This window comes from Perissodus microlepis, chromosome 12 (genome assembly GCF_051167445.1).
Source record: "Perissodus microlepis isolate ML-2025 ecotype Zambia chromosome 12, ASM5116744v1, whole genome shotgun sequence".
NCBI classification, from domain to species: Eukaryota; Metazoa; Chordata; class Actinopteri; order Cichliformes; family Cichlidae; genus Perissodus; species Perissodus microlepis.
Window position 1 is genome coordinate 25,635,580 of NC_140472.1, and position 19,909 is coordinate 25,655,488.

General features: G+C 38.2%; 1 protein-coding gene across 3 annotated transcripts in view; it reads left to right on the plus strand.

Annotated features, from left to right (window-relative positions):
- Positions 1 to 4,736: 4,736 nt before the first annotated feature.
- gpat2 (glycerol-3-phosphate acyltransferase 2, mitochondrial) overlaps positions 4,737 to 19,909 on the plus strand; it is a 180,133-nt gene continuing 164,960 nt past the window's right edge. For 2 of the 3 annotated variants that reach the window (XM_084945547.1, XM_084945551.1), the window contains exons 1-2: positions 4,737 to 4,857; positions 12,979 to 13,044. The gene's annotated coding sequence lies outside the window, so the exon portion shown is untranslated. The remainder of the gene's footprint in view (positions 4,858 to 12,978; positions 13,045 to 19,909) is intronic. The other variant, XM_084945549.1, reaches the window with a different exon arrangement.

Consider the following 19,909-nt stretch of genomic DNA (forward strand, 5'->3'; position numbering starts at 1 on the left):
CAGAAGGAGTTGCACTGTGTGTTTGTGGATCTAGAGAAAGCATATAATAGAGCACCAAGAGAGGAACTGTGGTACTGGATGAGGAAGTCAGTAGTGGTGGAGCAGTATGTGGGTGGTGAAGGACATGATGAGGACAGCAAAATAGTGGTGAAGTGCGCGGTAGGAGTCACTTCAAAGTGGTGCTGGGATTACATCAGAGAGCAGCTCTGAGGCCCTTCTTGTTTGTAGTGGTGATGGACAGGCTGACAGATGAGGTACTGAGAGTAGGGAGCAGGTGGAAGAGAGTCTAGAGACGTGGAGGTGTCCACTGGAGAGAAGAGGGATGAAAGTAAGTAGAAGCAAGACAGAATACATGTGTGTGAATGAGAGGGAGACAGGTGTAACAGTAAAACCTCAGGGAGCAGAGTTAGTGGAGGTAGATGAGTATAAATATGTATCATGTATCATATCATCCAAAGCAATGGGCATTGAAGACAAGAGAGGTGAAGAAGAGAGTACAGGTAGGGTGGAGTGGGTGGAGGCAAGTTTCAAGGAGTGATTTATCACAGAAGAATAGCAGCAAGAGTGAAAGGGGACATTTACAAGATGGCAGTAAGACCTGGTATGTGTGTGGTTTGGAGACGGTGGCGCTGACTAAAAGGCAGGTGGCAGAGCTAAAGATGTTTAGACTTTCATTGGTAGTGACGAGAATGGATTATATATGAGTATATCAGAGGGATAGCTCAGGTCAAGGAATTTGGAGATAGTTGAGACGGTTTGACATGGAGGAAAAGTGAGAAAGGATTGGAGAAAGCTGCCAGAAAGGAGGAAAAGAGGAAGACCTCAGAGAAAACTCATAGATGTAGTGAAGGAGGACATGCAGAGGGTTAGGGTGCTGGTGATAGAGTGAGACGACAGAGCAGATGATTCACTGTGACGATGCTTGATGGAGCATTGAAAAAAAAAAAAGAACAGGAAGAAATAAAATGAAGTAAACTTTCATCCTGTCACAGCTGTGATTGGCTCCAGTCCTCCTGCAACCCTGAACTGGATAAATGGGAGAAAAAATGGATGGATGCAAAATAAAATGAATAAATGTTGGCTTTATTTGACGATATCATAGAATATTTAGTAATTAATTTATGCTTAAAACATTTTTGTTAAACCAATTTTCCTGACCTACACTAACCTCACCTGTACTGTATACACAGGTAAGAAAGGAGAGTCACAGTCAAAAATGGCGACGACCTGTTGCTCACAAAGTATGCCTAATAAAGTGGCAGTTTAGCATTGTTACGGCCTGGGCCTTGGAGAGAGTGAGACTACCCTTTTGTGCTTATGCAAATCTAAGTGTGCCAGGACTCGTGGATGACTGGCTGCTGGGAGTCCTGTGCCAGCCTTCTTTTATGCAGATCACAGTGTGCCAGACCTCGTGGACGATTGGCTGCCTGGAGATCCCATGACCACTCCATGACCAATTGACTGGCTGATTGTCTGCACCTGGGAGTATAAAAGGCTGAACATTCACACTATGGCGAACTGCTGCTCTGAAGTGAACATGCAGTGGCCTCCTCGTCTGCTTTGCATGTGAAGCGTGTTTGTTAAACCTGTGTGCTGTGTTGCTCTTTGTTTAAACCTGGTATACAGCTGAACTTAGTTTCATTAGAGTTTTGTGATGCTGGCTTGCCTTAGTTAACCCTTAGCTTTTATTTTGTGTGCTGCCAGCTTGCCTTAGTTAACCCTTAGCTTTTACTCTTGCCTGTTCTTTTCATTGTGTATTAATTGTTTCCCCGGTGGTCTGTTGAACAGCCCCGTCGGTTTTCAGTTTAATGTTTGTAATAAAACTCCTTATTTACTCAGATTTCGTGAGAGGGCTTGTGTATGTTTCTCCCCTCCTGTCACCTAGCAGAGGGGGTCGTAACAAGCATATATAATAATGGATCAAATGGCTCTTTAATGTGAAAGGCCTCAGTTGTAGTGATAAATCTAAGGGAGAATTACAAACCAACACTGCGTTGTACCTCCTGTCCTTAGAGCTTTTCCCCTGTTTTAACTCAGAGTTTTGTTTTTCTTGTCTCTTTACACCAACTTTGTTTCTAGTAGCAGCGAGCAGGTGGTTTAAACAAAGCTCTAGATCTGTTTTACACAGCTTGCACTGCGCTAATAAACAGAATGACAAAGTACAATGATGAGTGAGTATTGAGCTTTATTCATCAAACAACAAGAGAAGACGGCTCCAAATAAATGCTAATGTTGCTGTGCATCTGTTAGATGAATAAACTTACATTTCACCTAACTACATAGATAACAGAAGATAACAGTGTGCCATATGTTATTCTGCTGCCCTCAAGAGAACATAAAATTAATTAAGGCTGTTTAAAAAAGGAACCAAACAACAAACTTTAAGCAGGAAAAAAAGGAAAGTCATCCCACATATTATGATTTATTATGCTCTGATGCATCCATTCGGCTGGCGTTTCTTTAATTGTGTTTGTGAGGGCTATGGTATGTTGTGTACTGTCCCATTGAGGCTTTTAAGATGGAGAAGGAAAGGAAACACCTGTGCCTCATCTGAAAGACTCTTCAGGAGAAGCTCCTATCCAGCATTTTTTCTTTCATTACCAGCATTGGTTTTTTATGTCACATATGAAATAGGCATGACTTTGGACCTTTGGGGCTCACTCCAGGTGATGTCACTGATTTACATGGCTTCACCTGGAGAGGTGAACTAATCAGTGAAATTACCTTGGAAGAATAGCAAATACATCAGTCCTGCATCAATACTTCTGTGCCTAGATACAATGGAGAAAAAATTCCCCCCAGATGTCTAGAAAATAAGTATTTCCTCAAAAGATGGATCAAAAAGAGGTTTGAGATGCACAGAGTGCTTGGTATTACACGCACAATCAAGTGTGCAGCTCTTCATTTCCCCATCTGTTAAAACTGGCTCAGTAAAACACTACAGCACTCACTGAGAGTCTCAATGATTACCATTCAGCCAAGATAAAATCTATTGCATTTCATATTGGCAGTTCTTTATTTTTATGTTGGTTTGGCTCCTTAGCTTTGGCAATACTTGAGATAAGTGAACACTGAAAATTTTTTATCTGACTTGACCTTTCCTTCTTTTGACTTCTCCCGTATATGGTGTACAGTTTATCTGCGTTGCCACGATAATCTGCTTTTTTGAAGCAGCCAGATCACAGAGGTTGCAGAACTTGGAAAGACTCTGGCCTGCATTAGGTTTAAACACAAATCAGGTGTAGTTGGACGAATATTTGTTGAGAATTGGTTAACTGGAATAATAAAAATAATGAATAATATGACAGCACACTCAGTGTCTTTCACATGCACACAGGTATACACACTAGCCAGCCATTTTACACCATACTTGTAAAGGGTTGGACCCCTTTTGCATCCATGGCACAGATTTGAAAAGCTGCTGGAAACTCTGGAATCTCTGGAGAGAGATCCAACCACATCCCATAGGTGATCTGTTGGGTTTGGGATCTGGTGATTGTGGAGGCTGGTTGAGTACAATTTTTGTGACAAGATGTGTTATCCTGCTGGAAGTAGCCATCAGAAGATGATCCTTCTTACCATTAAACCACCAGCAGCAGCCTGAAGTGTTGATAGACAGGATGGATCAAATGCTTTCATGTTGTTTACACTAACATTGAGATGTTGAGGCAGTAACTGACCTCGGGCATCAACTGCTCACTAGATATTTTCTGTTTTTCCAGCCACTCAGTAAATTCTAGTAAAACTCTTCTTTCTACTAGCCAGTGTTCTGGTAGGTAACTAGAGGCTAACAGGGGTTACAGGGACTGTTCTGCCATTAAATTGTTTATCTAACATTCAATTATGGTATAATATGAATGGCCATAGGAGCAGGAAAATCTGTAAAAACACATTAAAATACAGTTAAAAGTCTAAATGTTCACATTTTCTGAAGATGTCTGATGAGCCACATAAAAGTCTTTGCCGGGGCCCTGGGCCTTGTGTTTGACATTCCTGCAGTACATCAGCATTCTGAAATACTTAGAAAACTCCTCTGGCACCAACAATTGTTTCACATTGAAAGTCACCTAAATCACCTTTCTTCCTTTTTCTGTTCCCTTCCTTCTTCTTCTTCTTCGTCTTTTTCTTCTTATTATTATTCTTATTATTATCTGCTATCACTCTCATCTGTACAGCTCTGCTTTGAAAACGGTTATTAATTATTAATATTCTGTTTTCCTTATGTTTTGCTTGATTGTTTGTGGGTTTTTTAATTTTTTTTTTATTATTTTAACATGTTCAAAATAAAGCTGCACAATGAAAAAGTATAAATACAACATAAAAAATTAACTAATGAATAAAAGCCCCAGGTCTCTTTAATTCTTTTAATTTATTGCATATTTATTACTTTTTACTTTCTCCCCAAATTTTTGGGGATACTTATTTTATTTATGTATTTAATTTTATCTTGTTGAATGAGAGAATTTTATATAATTTATAAAACCGAATTTTATTTTATTAGAAATAAGAACTTTATTGCATAGTCTAAATCACCTGTATTTATGTATATGTGTATGTGACAATAAAACCGCTGCTTCTGAAATATAAATTATTATACATTATACAGATAACGTATAAAGGATCGTTTCCAACACCTTGTTGAATCTATTCCAATATTGTTATATTGCAGGTATATAACATTTTCACAAACAGCAAGGAGATTACACTATTCCATTTCCGGTAGACATCTTTGAACGTGAGTTAGACCAACTGCACTTTTCTTAAAAGCTCAGTTATTTTTCTACGGTCTCGATTTTGCTGTATTTTTTGGAGGGGAGTAGGGTCTTTGTGGATACAGGAAACGTGTTAAAAACTCCGGTGAGTTATTTTTTAAGCACATTGTTGTGGATTTTAAACGCTTACCTCAGAAAAAAACAGATGCTGTGATGTTCATTGATTGCGCACGCGGGGCTGCTAGCTTCTGAGCTATCTGTGCACAGGTGCTGTGGGGCGCTTCATGAGGCAGGTGAGCAGATGTGAGAACAAGTTGACCCACAGGACTTTTGATATTTGCCCAAAGCTTATTTAATTGGCACTTTTTTGCTCTGCAGCTGTAAAGAAAAAACACTCCAGGGGCTGCTGTGTTTGTTTTGGGATGGTAAATATCAGAAACGGGCAGCATATGGTGAATCACGAGCCCATTCATCTTTATCTGCTCAGTCGGTAAGGCCGTGTTAGCTAACAGCTAACGAGCCTGCTCAGTCTGCTGTAAATCTAGTGATAGCGTTTTGATTAATGTTAATTGCCCTGGGTAGCCAAAAGACTTTCTTAGAAGAAGTATTTATCTCAAGTGCTTTGCAGTGTTTACAGGTGTTGTTATGCTGGGATAAATGATTGTGTCCATTGTTTTTTGTTTTTGCTGACAGTGCTGGTTAATGTTTCAATAAAAATCACATCTTTTTCACCCTCTAAGTAAGATTTTTATTTTTTATTTTTTGGTATATGCAGCATTTAAAGTAGAAATGACAAAAGCCCACAAGGCCAAATAAATACCTAAAATACAGTTGAATTCACAACTGTAAATGCTTTTTTTCTGTTGGTGTCTAAGCAGTAGGAAAACAAAGTGTTTTTTTTTTTATTCAAATATTTTAAATGTCAGCATTTTGCATCCATGTAAACAGATTATATTGCAGTACATCAAATGTTTGCATTAGGTTAATTAACTGGGCACTCATAAAAATACTGAAATAGAGGCTACAGCAAGTAATATGGTTAGTGAGACTTGCTATGATATATGGTTTGGAGATAGTGATGCTGACAAAAAGACAGCAGGCAGTGCTGGACATGGAAGAGGTGAAGATGCTAAGATTTTCACCAGGAGTGACCAGCATGACAGGATTAGAAGTGCATCAGAGGGACACCTCCGATCGAGGAGTTTGGAGACAAAGTTAGAGAGACAAGGTTGAGATGGTTTGGACATGAGTAGAGGAAGGATAGTGGATATACTTGACAAAGGATGTTGAATACGGAGCTACCAGGCAGGGGAAAAATACGAAGATATCAGAGGAGGTTCATGGATGTACAGAAGACTGGTGTGACAGCGGCGAGTGCTATGGACAGGGTGAGACACATTCAGATGGGCGCCACAGAGATATTTATAAAAATTATGTGAGTTTTGCATTCATTTCTTCTTTCTCTTTCATTTGATGTATTTTGGCTTTTTTTTTTAATACTGCAAGTTTTGTAAATTTTGTAAAAGTGATTATTGATGTTATTACCACATTTAAGAAAAGGCCTATGCACTTTTTTCTGACATTCTGCCTTGGCTATTATGTGGCTGTAGTTTAATCATAAAAAAAACCAACAACATTGTGCTTTAGTCAGAGCCTACACGTAAAGGAGGCTCTGAAATATTAAACAAGTTAACAAAGTCGGCACAGATCATAGTCTGTGATACTTCGGCTTTCAGCCAGTTTCACCAGATATTTCACCTTTCTTTCTTTCTTTCTTCTGATAACTTCTTCGGAGTATTTTCATTTGCTGCTTTTAACCAGCTGCTGAGCCTTTTCACATTATACACAGTTGCTGGTTTAGTTCAAGATTTATGGCTGGGCAAATTCAGCCCTTGATGCTTTTTAGCAATAAGAATGATAACATTTTCACCCCTTGGTTTGCAGAGAAAAAAACTGCATATCTCTTCACACGGTGGTGATTTTTAATCTGATAACCCTGGATTTTCCACAGGTGTTGTGCAACTTAGCTGCTGTAATTCACTGCCTTCAGGGTTTTTACAGCTGTGCCGTGTTTATGTGAAAATAGACACAGACTGTGAGTTTGGCACTGCAGCCCTGCAGAAGAGGTGAGGAAACCACACTGGCTATCAGGTTAAATTGAACCACAACCACTGACTAATCAATAATTAAAATATTATTAGGTTTAAGCCATAATTTAGATTCTGTGTAAATTATTTTCTTTGTGATGGCAAATTCATAAATTGGAACCACCTAGAAAATGTTATAAAATCATACGCTTGGTTTTCTATGTTTTAGCCCCATCATTACATGAAATTTCAGTAATTATTTTAACATAATGATTTTGAAAATGACCCCAATTATCTGCACTAACTCTCAAGTAGTGACATAATCTCAGTGTTGAAGCAAACAAAGTGCATGTTAGTAGTAGTGATATGATGGAAGTGATGCAGAATTTAAGAACTAGCAGTGACAAATATATTTTGTCTCCAAAAGCTGTCTGTTTTATTCATTACGAAAATTTGAACCAGATCACAAAGCTCCACTAAAAATCTTTGTCAATAATCATGTGAAGACAAGTTTGACAAGCCAGCAAGAAGTAGATATTCAGAAATGTTCTTTATGATCAGTTTAACAAGTCTGTTGGGATAATGTTGGAGAGAGTGCCCAAGTACAGGACTCAAAGGCTGTTGGTTCATGCAATGTTCATTGCTGATGCCAAAAAAATGGAGCACTGAGTTTCAACGGGCAAGTAAACAAAAACAGGAATCCACAAAAAGGGCAGAAAAGACACATGGAACTTAAAAGCAAAGAAAAAGATGAGGCTATATATACACCATTTGGGGTGACTGGACTAAGGCTTGAAAGACATACAGGTGCAAAGAGTTAGACGATGGTAAATGTATTGAGGGTGCAGCAAAGCAGGAAATAACATTAATTCTGGATGCAAGAGAACATTAACCTTCAAAAAAAACATTAAGTAACTAAAGATAGTAGAGAAGAAGGTAAAAATTAAAACCGGAAAATATAAGAACTGAAAAACAATAAGTGTGTTACAGACACCCAGGACCACAACAACATTGGCAGTTACAGTATATCCATATTTTGTTGAACAAAGACACAATTTCTGTAATTTTGCTGCTGTACACGACCTCAGTGGATTTTAAATCCGTCAATATGAGATTGAGATGCGGACGTTCAGCTTTCACTCGAGGGCTTTTACTGCAGCTGCTTTCAGTTGGTTCTTCTTTGGAAGTCCTTTTGCTTTTAGTTTTGTATTTCATGACTGAGAAGCTGCTATATTAGTTTGAGCTCAGGTGTCTGAGTTGGCCATGCTGAAGAGCACCCCATTGCTTTGTCCTGAGAATCTCTTGGGTTAGGGCTGTGCGATATGACCAAAATCTCATATCCCGATATAAGACATATCATCCTGATAACAATATATATCCCACAATAGTGCATTTTCTGTAAATTCTGTGAATCTCGGGCAACTCAACTTGTGTGAGGTGTTTTTAGCTGGGTGTTGTGTACCTGGAGTCGAGTGTTTTGACCGATGCATGAAACTATATATTCTTAGATATTTTATTTTGATCACCTGACAGTTCTTTTTTGCTTCTCATCCGTAAATTCTCTCCATACTCTTTCATGTGATTCCTGTAGGTAGGTGGTAGAAGATGTTTGTTGTGTTTGAGTTTGTGGTGGGGACCAGTTTGCGGCATAAGTACAGTTTTCTGTTCCGTGTCAGACTCACCATAACCAAACCATGTCCATGCTACAGAGGTCCTTCTGTTTGGATCAGTAATTAGTTACTAATTACTTTTTTCAAGTAACTTGACCAACACTGATAGTGGCCCATTAACACTGGAAGCCATATGTGCCCATTTTTATTTAAATTTTTTTTCTGTGCAGATTTTTTTAAAATGTTGTCTGTAAATGCCTGGACATTGTGTTCTCCTTTTAACAAACACTGAGCACACACACACACACACATAAACACAAAGCAAACTGGAACACAACACAACAATAATAGTACATACGGTCATGGGATAAGATTCACAATAAAACAAAATTGTCCATAAAAGAAAAATGACTTCTTCCACCTTGTACGATTAGCTTAGCTTTTGTGGGCTAAATAACAGCCATTTCTCCCACCTTTTCTCTCCCACCTCTTTTTGAAGTGTTATTGCATATGTCAGCTGTTCCTAAGCATGTAGATTTTTAACAGTGTGTCTGAACAAGGTGTTCGTGGGTCGGTTGCTCTGGGGCCAGCACTCAGTGATGGCTTTTTTGCTCGCTTCTTTCCGCCTATCTTTTTGTCTGTGTGAATTATTTCATTTGGAAAGTGTCCAAGGTAAAGGCCTCCCTGTTCTTGAGTGAGTCCAGCATTTTGCACCTTTTTGTAAACTCTCTGTATTTACGTTTATGAAGATGTCTCTTGATTGTAGACCCTGACTTCTTGAGAGTGTCCTTGAGAGGGTAAGATATTATGATTTTTTTTTTTTCTCTTAACCATGGAAAGAATTCTTTCATGGTGTACAGCAGACAAAATACGTCTTTCTGAAAGTGGAACAACATTTAATTTATTCCTTTGTTATGTTCTGCCGTGTGCAGCTACCGAAACTCCCATAGAGGTTCATTATCTTGTTAATAGTGTTAGCTCCTCTTTGTGTATGATGCTGGCTTGTGGGCTTCTCTGAGAAAGAAACAAATCATATAGGTTTGGCTTCCTAGTATAACTCATAAACGTACACCTTGAAGCAAATAATTCATAAGCTGGAGAGAAAATGGAGTGGGGAAAGGAAAATTTGCTTCTCCATTAAAAAAAGCTAGGACATGTTATTGGGAACAACCCCCAGTGTTTTTTCAGCACTGCAACTGGGCTGACAAAGAAACAGAATTTGGTTAAGCCACTTTAAGTAGACATTACTTGATGAACTTATTTACAAATAATATTGTAACTGCAAACTACCAACCCACAAATAAAGCTGTCAGATAAACAAATAAAGCAAATAAATAAGAATAAATTTAAATAACAATAATCAAATCAAAATAATTCACGGCTGTCCCACCAACTTATGATTAAGTAGAGCAACTTCAGTAACTGCTGATATTATTTAAGACTTTCTCTCCAGTCAGTTTTTCTATACTAACTTCATTAATTCTTCCTCCAGTGCAGATTCAACGTGTCTACCAAACCCTGTTCCTACTAGACTGTTCAAATAAGTCTTATCATTAATTATGTCTTAAGTTTTAAATATGATAATTTTATCTCAATTAAGAGGACATTCCCTAATCTACTGCTGCTACACACCCACTCCGACACACAATGAATAAGCAGTGCAGATTCAAACTTTAGAGTTAGTTAAACTTGCACACAAAAACGATCAAATTCAGTACAAGGACACACAAATACAGAGGCAAGATTAAACCTTAGGGCGTCTCTTTAAGTAAGAGTTCAATTATCAGAGCACCAAGCTCAGCTGATAAACAGTGGACATTAGGTTTGCTTCTAGAACAGCTTAATTACTATAAACTCGACTAAATTCAGCATCATTATACAGAGAGCTATCACAGCCTCCTCTGTCCAGGTCAGGTATCTATGCAGTCAGAGCATTACTTGCCTTTGAGATCCAGCCGAGGTTGATCAAAGTAACTGAGCGCACCTACATGTATGTGGGTATACAGAGCTTTGAAAATGTTGGAATAAAAAAAACAAAAACGTCCGCTCTAGAAGCACAGTGTGCCTTTATTATATGGCTACTGCTAACCCCAAATGATAGTGAAAATTATTCTCATTATGATTTAATGTTATGTGAAATTATTATATTTATAGCACATATAATTGCAGTTTATTCTTGCATGGATTTTCTTTTTGGATTTGTTCAGTGGAAAGATAGTCCCGCTCTCTGGCTGGAGGCTCCTGCAGGACTCAGTCCCATAAATCTGTAGATATACATTTACTTCGTGTGTGCAGAATTACTGGGAGCATAAATCCCTGTGATAAGCTTCCTCCCCGATGGCCTGTGCTGCTGCTTTTTTAAGGAGATTGTTTTTCAAAAATGCTGACACATGACAGGGTACAGTGGTATTACCAGATTGAACAAAATATTAGCCTCAGAAATAAAATACTTACAGGAAGGATTTCTAACCATTCATCATATTTCTGTATGGTTTTAAATAAGATTGTGTGGGATGAGCGCAAACAGGCAGACGTATTGATATCGTAACTGTAGTCTCAGCACTATATTAGCATGCCAATAGCAATCAATTGATGTGATGTTCCACCTGAACTTATTACCATTACTGTTAATATTATTATTATTGTTGTACCCACTATCTGACAAGAAGAAAAATACCTATTGGAGGATAGTAGATAAATAACATTTGTACTCTTAGAGACTCGTTCAATAAAAATCTGACATCAGTGCAGCAATATACTCCTTTCTATTGCAGAACTTCAATTTTACTCTGCAGTGAAGATTAATATCTGAAGAGGCCCCGTAACTTTCAGTAGTTTTTCAAAGTATTTTATAATAAGAGTTTGATTTTTATGCTCTCTGCATCAGATTGCACGTTTCTCTACTGATTGACAAACTAAACTATATCACGATACGGCTTGGCTCACGCTGATAAACTAAAAATGAATTTTTCTGAAAAGGTGACTTCATGGGAATTTTTAAAAGTGATAAACAATGCTGTGATCAAAGTTAGATTTGGTCACAGATTTGATGTCATATTCTATCTCAAACTATAAAATGGTAAATGGACTGGTTCTTATATAGCGCGTTTCTACTCTTCTGAGCACTCGAAGCGCTTTACACAACTTGTGCATTCACCCATTCACACCCATTCGCACAAGCACATTGTTCTAGGTGCTTTCTAAGTAACATTCACACACTTTCATACTCCGATGGATTTGGCATGCAGACTGGGGGAAGCCAGGAATCGAACCACCAACCTTCCGATCAGTAGATGACCTACTCTACCGCCTGAGCTACAGCCACCCAAGGACATAATTAAAAGAGATAATAAAATGCGCATTTAGATAGAATATGGATTACTTCAGCAGACTCGGCAGTGCTTTTTAACATACCATCTTTAATAATTTTACATTATTAAATAAACTGGCAGATGCATCTGCAGCTGTCTGGCTTATTATGAGCATTTAAGAATAAATTTAGCCATTTTGAAATGGAATCACAAGTGTTTTCTGCACGAATATCCAGACAAACATAAAACTTTAATTGATTTTAGAAGAATACTACTTACAGCCTTCTTGCTATGCATATTAGGGTAAAGGAAAAATGAAAAAAATAAAGTGAGACAGTTTTCATCCTCTGACTGGGACTACGTGAGGGAAGCCTATATGTGTGTCATCTTACATGAGCTGATCCACATTTCAAGTGGCTGCATGTGTACAGGGTTGTTCAGCGACAGTTGGTAATGAATTGGATTACCTTCATTAAAACAGTAATGTCCAGCTGTATGCAGTTTGCATATATCATGGTAAAAAGAATATAGTGTTCGTTCACTGCAATCAATTGAGCTCTTAGTCAGAGGATTTCTCTTCCTCTCACATCTTATCCCTCTCCTGTCTCATTTGTCTTCACTCACTGCATTGATGTCTTCCTATTACCACTGATTTGACTTGTCTGTTAGTGAATACCTAATCACAGTGAAGATGCCACGCTTTCATTCCTTGAAGGCTTTCTCCTTTGCTCTCATTTCATCGTTTGGGTGACAACTGTTCCTTGCTGGAAGGGGAGATGTGCCACATTCAGTTTACACAGCCATAAAAGAAGCCTGTACGTGGCATGACCTACTTTGCACACCTGCCTACACACAGACGCCCATGCGCATGCATGTGTTGTTTGAAATGTAATGTTAAAGGATTTCTTTATGCACCCAAGGACAGTTCTGTAGGTAGCTTTGGGGGTGCCTTCGGGGTTGATTTCAAGGTCTTGGTCAGCAGTGCACAGCTATGCTATGGAAAAATTTATGAATAAGTGATGTAGCTGCTGTCCTGTCTAGAAAATTCTTTTTAACCTTATCTCTTCAGTAACTCAGTCTTGGTGTCACTTAATTATGGGTAAAGTTAAAGCTTTTCTTTCTGGCTCATGTCGCTAAGAAACATATTTTGTAGTGATAATTTGACAGTACCAAGACTTTGTGTCATATTTGTTGATATTTTTTAAATTTGATCTCATCTTACTTAACGGTCCTAACAAGTATTTTTGATTCTTTCAAGACAGCACTGAGCGTCCATTCTCCAGTGGTCTTCACCTGACAAACCCTGTTGCCGCTTCAGCTTAAGGTAGGACAGATTCTGTCTTTGCCATCATAGTCTTATGAATATGTTGGCACATTTGAGTCCATTGTTTTAAGTCACTTCCAGTAAATGCTCTGGAGGGTCAGCTGTCTTTGAGATGTTAACGTCTTGGTCAGTGATCTGAAACTGTTCTGAATAGGTAACTTAGTTGCCATGTTAAAAGTGACCATAGCAACAGGAAGTTGTCACTATTACAAGTATTTTTGTTAACAGTGGCAAAAAGAAACGTTCTTTGAACTTTGAATGTGATGTTTTGAGAGGAATTTAAAATAAATGAAAGTTCTCTGATCAAAAATAAATTGTTATCATATAGAAAAGATGTCTTTGTAAAAAAAGAAAGTTTTGCGACTTTTTGACACCCCTCATACATATTTTATAGCAAAACAAAATTGGCCAGCCATACTCGGTGAACACTATAATACATTCAAAATTTATCTTTGCATCTCAAAGCCTGTGCATGTCTACTCCTATTTTAAATCCAGTAGTGCTACAAAAGAGCATGAATATGGCTCAAGTCTTAGGATTTTTTTTTTTAAAGAAAAGGACACAAACTTTTTTTTTTTTTAAATTTAACAAGTTGTATCTCGTGTTTATGTGTTGCTCTGCACAGCACCACAGAGGTGCAGCAGTTATCTCCGTCTCCTCACAACAAGAATGTCTTGGTGTCTAATCCACAAGCTGGCTGGAGTCTTTGTCTGTAGAGCTTGCATGTTCTCCCTGTGCCTGTGTAGGTTTTTTCTTGGTACTCTGGCTTCCTCCTATAGTCCAAACACATACAAGTTAGGTTAATTGGTGACTAAACTTGCCTGTGGGTGTGAATGGTTGTCTTTCTTTCAGTTTTAACAGTCCAGGTTGTACCTTGCTTCTAGGATAGACTACAGCCCTCCTGTGACCCTGAACTGAAAAGGCAGTTAAGAAGATAGATGGATAGATTTTTTTTTAATGCTTTATTTTTGGAAGTGTGGTTAGTGAGTGTGCTAAATTCTGTTCAGCCTGAGATCAATCATTTGTAACACAAAGACAAAAAAAAAAGATGTCAAGAATAATAAACATGGGAAAGGTGTTGGTAATAGACTTGTTAAATATTTGTGCGTCCGCTCAGAGTCACTGGCACTGGAGCGATACAAAGACAAATCACCATTCTGGACCTGGGCGAGAATATAGCCTATTTGATTTGCATTTGAGTTTTAGAAGTGTTGTGAAACTCGATCCATCTCTCCATTCTGCTCTGCTTTTTCACAGCATGTCATAGTAGCAGTGCAGCTAAGCGAGTTAGCGCAGATGTCTCTCTCGGGATTGTTTTCCAACTCCTGCTGCGGGATCCTTAAATGCTCCCTCGGACAACAAAAATATCTAATCTCTAGTGTTTCTGCCCCAGGGCCTCTTACCATTTGGGCGGACCTGAGAGGCCTGTGATGTATGTGCCTAAGAGCTAGGGCTGGGCGATATGGCCTAAAATCCATATCGCGGTATAATTTGAAGCACGTGCGGTAACGATATATATCGTGATATATTCTTTTCTTCTGTATAACGTATTTTCCACACTATAAGGCACACTTAAAATCCTTTAATTTTCTCAAAAATTGAGTGTGCCTTATGTATGAATTCTGGTTGTGCTTACTGACCTCGAACCGATTTGGGCGTGCAGAAATCTGTTTAAAAATGTTTTAGTACAACTTTGGTAAGCCACACTGCTTGATGGATTGTCAGAGCATTACGGCTGCTGTAGTGAGGAGCTTCGCAGAGTAATCTGGGTCCAAAACTCCATCCGCTTCAGGTCCCAAAGTCAAACGAACACAGAGTTAAAAACGGTCTAAATTCTTTCATCTTTAATAAAATCATCAGCGTTGCTGCTTTACCAGGTGTAACAATTTAACATCCATGCATCCATGAAAACAGAATTTATTAAATTTAACGGAGTTAGAAGTTAACAGGAAGTTAGCTCGCTAGTTTCCACCTAAACATGACATACCATGTTCTGACTGAGAGATTTTTGAAACTAATTAAAACATACAGCTCTGCTACCACTTCCAACATAAATGAAGACAAAAAACTAAACAGCAGTGGCGTTTGCAGGGTTACTGAAGTTGGACTACCTGGTATATAATGTTGTGCTACGTGATTGCTAGCGACACAGCTATGTTAGCATAACATTAGCACAGTGAAGGTGGAGGATGAACGCCAACTTTTTTTCCACTCGATAAAAGTTAACGTGAGGGATGCTGGTGGTCAGGGACAAATGCAATCGCATAGCAGGATGCTATACACGTGGCAAACTTCAGTCAGGAGAACAACTGAGATCATTCATCCACAATACAAGATTAGTTATTAATATACTGCAACAACATGGATAGAACAGCTGCGAGAGAATTCAACATTAATGAATCAATGTTACGGAAGTGGAAGGAATAAATGTTGCCTACAGCTGCCTTTGTCTCCAGATTCATTGGGTCTGGTTCACTTTTGGTAGCACATGACGGTTGGCTGTCCTGAAAATTTAACATTTCAGAGCTAATGTTATTATAAGCATACAAAAACATTTCAGCTAATTGAAATAAAATTAAAAGTAGGGCTGCTCAATTAATCGAATTTTAATCTAAATTGCGATCTGGGCTTTCAATGATCATTGAAAATTACTGAGCCGATTATTAGCACCTCCCTCGTGCTTTACTCTCGCGCTGCTCCGTGTGGCAAATCGAGCGCACCTCTCTGCGTTTCGAACACGCGTGACAACAATTAAGAGGACCCGAGGGAAGCTCGGAAAGCTAAGCAGAAGTTATTTGGAGAGGAGAGGATAATGGCTGCTGAAGAAAGAATGCTGTTGGTTGAAAAGAGAGGTAAAACGACTTCAGTGGTGTGGAAGCATTATGGGTTTGCGGAGTCAGACGTGGCTCAAGTAGACATAGTGTGTAAACTTTGCTACGGTGTCGTAGCTGCACCACAGAGCAACACTACAAATTTATTCAATAATTTATTTTAATCAAAAGTTACAACTTTCAGTGTTTCATTTTATTTTTGTTCAGGCAGCAACTTTAGTTGACATACCTCAATGTCAGTTTGATGCAATTGTGCATTCTGTGGCTACACAGCTTGCTTTGATGTTTGGTTATTTGTATGCATAAATATTATGCAGTATTTTGAAGTTCACTAAACATAGATGTTTACATTTTTCATTAATTTTTTGTATTGCAAACATTTGCACTGTTATCAGTATTTGCACACTATTTTATATTATTTTTTGGAAATCTTTAAAGCCATTATTCAATACATTGTTATTGTTAAATAAATATCGTCAAATAATCGAGATCTCAATTTCAGTGAAAATAATCGTGATTATCATTTTTGCCATAATCGAGCAGCCCTAATTAAAAGCCAGACTTAAAAAATAAAAACAAACTGAAATAGTACTTGGTTGTTTCAAAAGTGGCCAATTTATAATAAAGTTGTAAAGGAAATGTATTCAGTGTTAGTTTTTGTATATTTGATTAAATTTGTCACAATAATGATGAGGGATTAATACATGTGTGTGCTGATACAAGGATGTCTATACTGTATGATTGTAAGTTGTGTGTTTGTGCTGAAATACATGTTGTAAACTTCATAAATGGTAAAATATACTGAAATCAGCACAGCTACTCTGTACACTAACACTAAGGCGAGGTACAGTGATGTGCAGAGATCTTTAGTCATCCTTTAATTCTTTTTATTTTGCTTTCAGGGATCTAACATCTGAACAGTAGCTCTCCAGGTTTAATTAAGTTTTTAAAGTTTGGGGTTTTTTTTTTTTTTTTTTTTTTGTGGAAATTGACTGCTCTTTCAATCACTTTCAGTCCACGCTTTGTACCTGATCATTTTTAAAGGAATGCCACTTGACCCATGAAACATCGAAGCATAAAACGGCACCTAACACAAAGGATGAACCAATTAATGTTTACACATAACTGACAACTAATTTTAAATGATATCTTTAGGCACTTTGTTACCAGCAGTCTGTTGCAAAACCAAATAATTTGTTCCCATTTCTTTAGTCAAGTCTATGAAAAACATTCTTCTAATAATATTTGTATGTTTGAGGAAAGAAACAATGATGAGAGGATAAAGTTATGCACAAGTTTGTAAAATGGAAAATTAAATTAACAATTATTATTTTGTAAAAATATTTCTTATTTTTACATTTTCATATTTTAAAGTATGTCATTAGTAGTAATCATATCTACAGCAGACAAATAATTATTGGAAATTAATAACAGCCCTCGAAGTACTACTCATGTCTCAATTTTTCTTTTCTTAAAAATTGTTATTAAATCTCAAGTCCCTGGCTCTTCAGTCTCTTACGCTTAATCTAAATATTCTTACGGAGCTTATTGTACTTCTGTCCATTTTTGTCTCCAGTCAACTGACAAACTAACCTCATACCGTCTCTTATTTCTCCTGAGATGTCACCGACTTCTGAGCCACAGGAATAGGCTTGAGGGAGGCTTTTAATACTGTTGATCTCTTTTTACTTTTGTCCGTGTTTTGTGCTCTCCTGAAGCATATGCTCTCACACAAAGCCGGTATTCTCTCCCTTAACTGCGCATCGTGTCACACTTTTGCTTGCCAGGAGACAGAGGGTGGGCATCTACAGCCTTGTGGGTGTAAATGTATCTATAAGTATCTTTTTATCTTAACACCCAAACCACCACTTCCACCACGTGCGATCAGCCATCCCTTGTTCTGGCCAAACTTGTAAACAACTTTTCATCTGAACTCATGCTGGTGGTATAAAGGGCTCTTTTAGATTAAATAAAAAAAAATAAAATAAAAAAAAAAGAACAGAAAACTTTTGCTTCAGTTTCTTACTTTACTAGGTCATGTGTGGGGATTAGGATGGAGGGAGGAAAAAACCCAAATTACAAAAACAGTTACTGAGAGTGTTCTAGATTGATCATATTATTCAAAAGGAAAAAATGCATCGGTCAGTCTTGATGGTAATAAATAATATGTAATTCTGTCACACACACAAATATCCTAAATATCTTTTGTAGGCAAAAGAGAACTTAACATTGAAGTTTGCTGTTTGGTCATAGGCAGGGACCAGACTCTCATTAGCAGTGATGGTACTTGAGAGAGCCTCTTCCTAGTTGGACATAACGAGAAACATTTCACCACCGAGGAGTAGCAGCTTTACTTCACCCTATCTCTAAGACTGAGAACAGACACAGTTCAGAGAAAGTCCATTACTGCTGTTTGTATCCTGAATCTCATTCTTTGGATCACTACCCACAGCTCGGGGCCATAGGTGAGTTTAACCTTGGGACTTCTCCTTTTCTGGCTTAAAGCCACACTTTAAGACCCAGAGAGGGTAATTCTGATACTAGCAGCTCTGCACTCTGCTTAATCAATGGAGTCACATCATCTGCAAAAAGAAGTATTGAGACCTTTGAACTTTGCTGCCTCTCAAGTTCTACAAACTAAGCAAGTTCAATAGGACTCAATGGCTATCTTCATCTCTGGTGTCCACAATTTGGTTTAGGAGTTGCTACAGTGATGGACATCAAGCTTAAATCCATAACTCTGTATAGCCACTTCAGCAGTGCGCTGGAAGTTGATTATCTCCTAGACCAGGGATGTCAAACTCCAGGCCTCGACGACCAGTGTCCTGCAGGTTTTAGATGACTCCCTGGAAATAACACACTTGAATCAAATGATTAGTTCATTACCAGGCTTCTGGAGAACTTCAAGACATGTTGAGGAGGTCATTTAGCCAGTTAAATCAGCTGTGTTGGATCAAGGACATGTCTAAAACCTGCATGACACTGGCCCTCAAGGCCTGGAGTTCGACACCTGTGTCCTAGACTGAGCTGCTGCCAGATCCTCCCAATACACCCGCACAGTGCATGTAGTCCAGCCAGGCCGTTCCAGCAACTTCCCCTGATGCCTTTTCTAGCTCACCCAAAGGTAGTGATCTACAGATCAGATGATCATAATTACAGGGTCAACAATGAACCCGAGGCTTGAGGTCTTCAGGTGCCAAGTGAACTTGCAACGTTATGTTTGAAAGTATTATCAGATATGAGCAATTTATGATAATCACAGAAGCCACCACCTGGTTTCAGCTCGGCTCAGCTGTTCCTCCAGTCATGCCCCTTCGGGTTTCACGAGCTTTGAGAGTCCCCAGATGGCTCAAATAAAGTTGGGTACCTTGAGTGCTGAATGTTTGGTGCATAAGTGCAAATGACAGTCAGGGCCTGATCCTCAGGAAAATTGCGACATATAAGCACTAAACCAGGGGGGAGATAGCAGTTCATTTATATCCATATCCATGTTTTGTGTGTTTTATTTCACTTATTATATTATTAAAGCCAGTAAAGGTTCTAGGTAAACTAGAACACATTTTGATTGTTCTGCCAGTGCCTTGAACTGTATTGCAATTTGTTGGAGCCTATAAATAATGTAGTTAGCACTGTGAGGTTTACTGATTCATAAAAAGTATGTAGAGAGGAAAAAAAACACAGAAAAGATCAAAGGGAAACCACCGGCACATAGCAACGTCAGTTTTGCAGCATGAGGCTAAACAACTGATTTAAAAAGGTCACTGTTACAGCATGTATAAAATAAAATAAATACAATTTGCTGTATAAAGAACTGCAAAACAATGTTTCAGTAGATTTAGCAAGGTCATTGTAATTTTTTTTTAATTTTCTCCATGACTCCTGCCTTGCTTGCAGTGGACTTTGATGGACATAAATTGAATGCTTTCTACAGTCACATTACATTTTTCTGCAACATGGTAATGTAACTGTACTAAATTCAGTAATCACATTACAGTTGTGTTACTTCAGTTTAATACGTTTCTTCAGTTATCTGT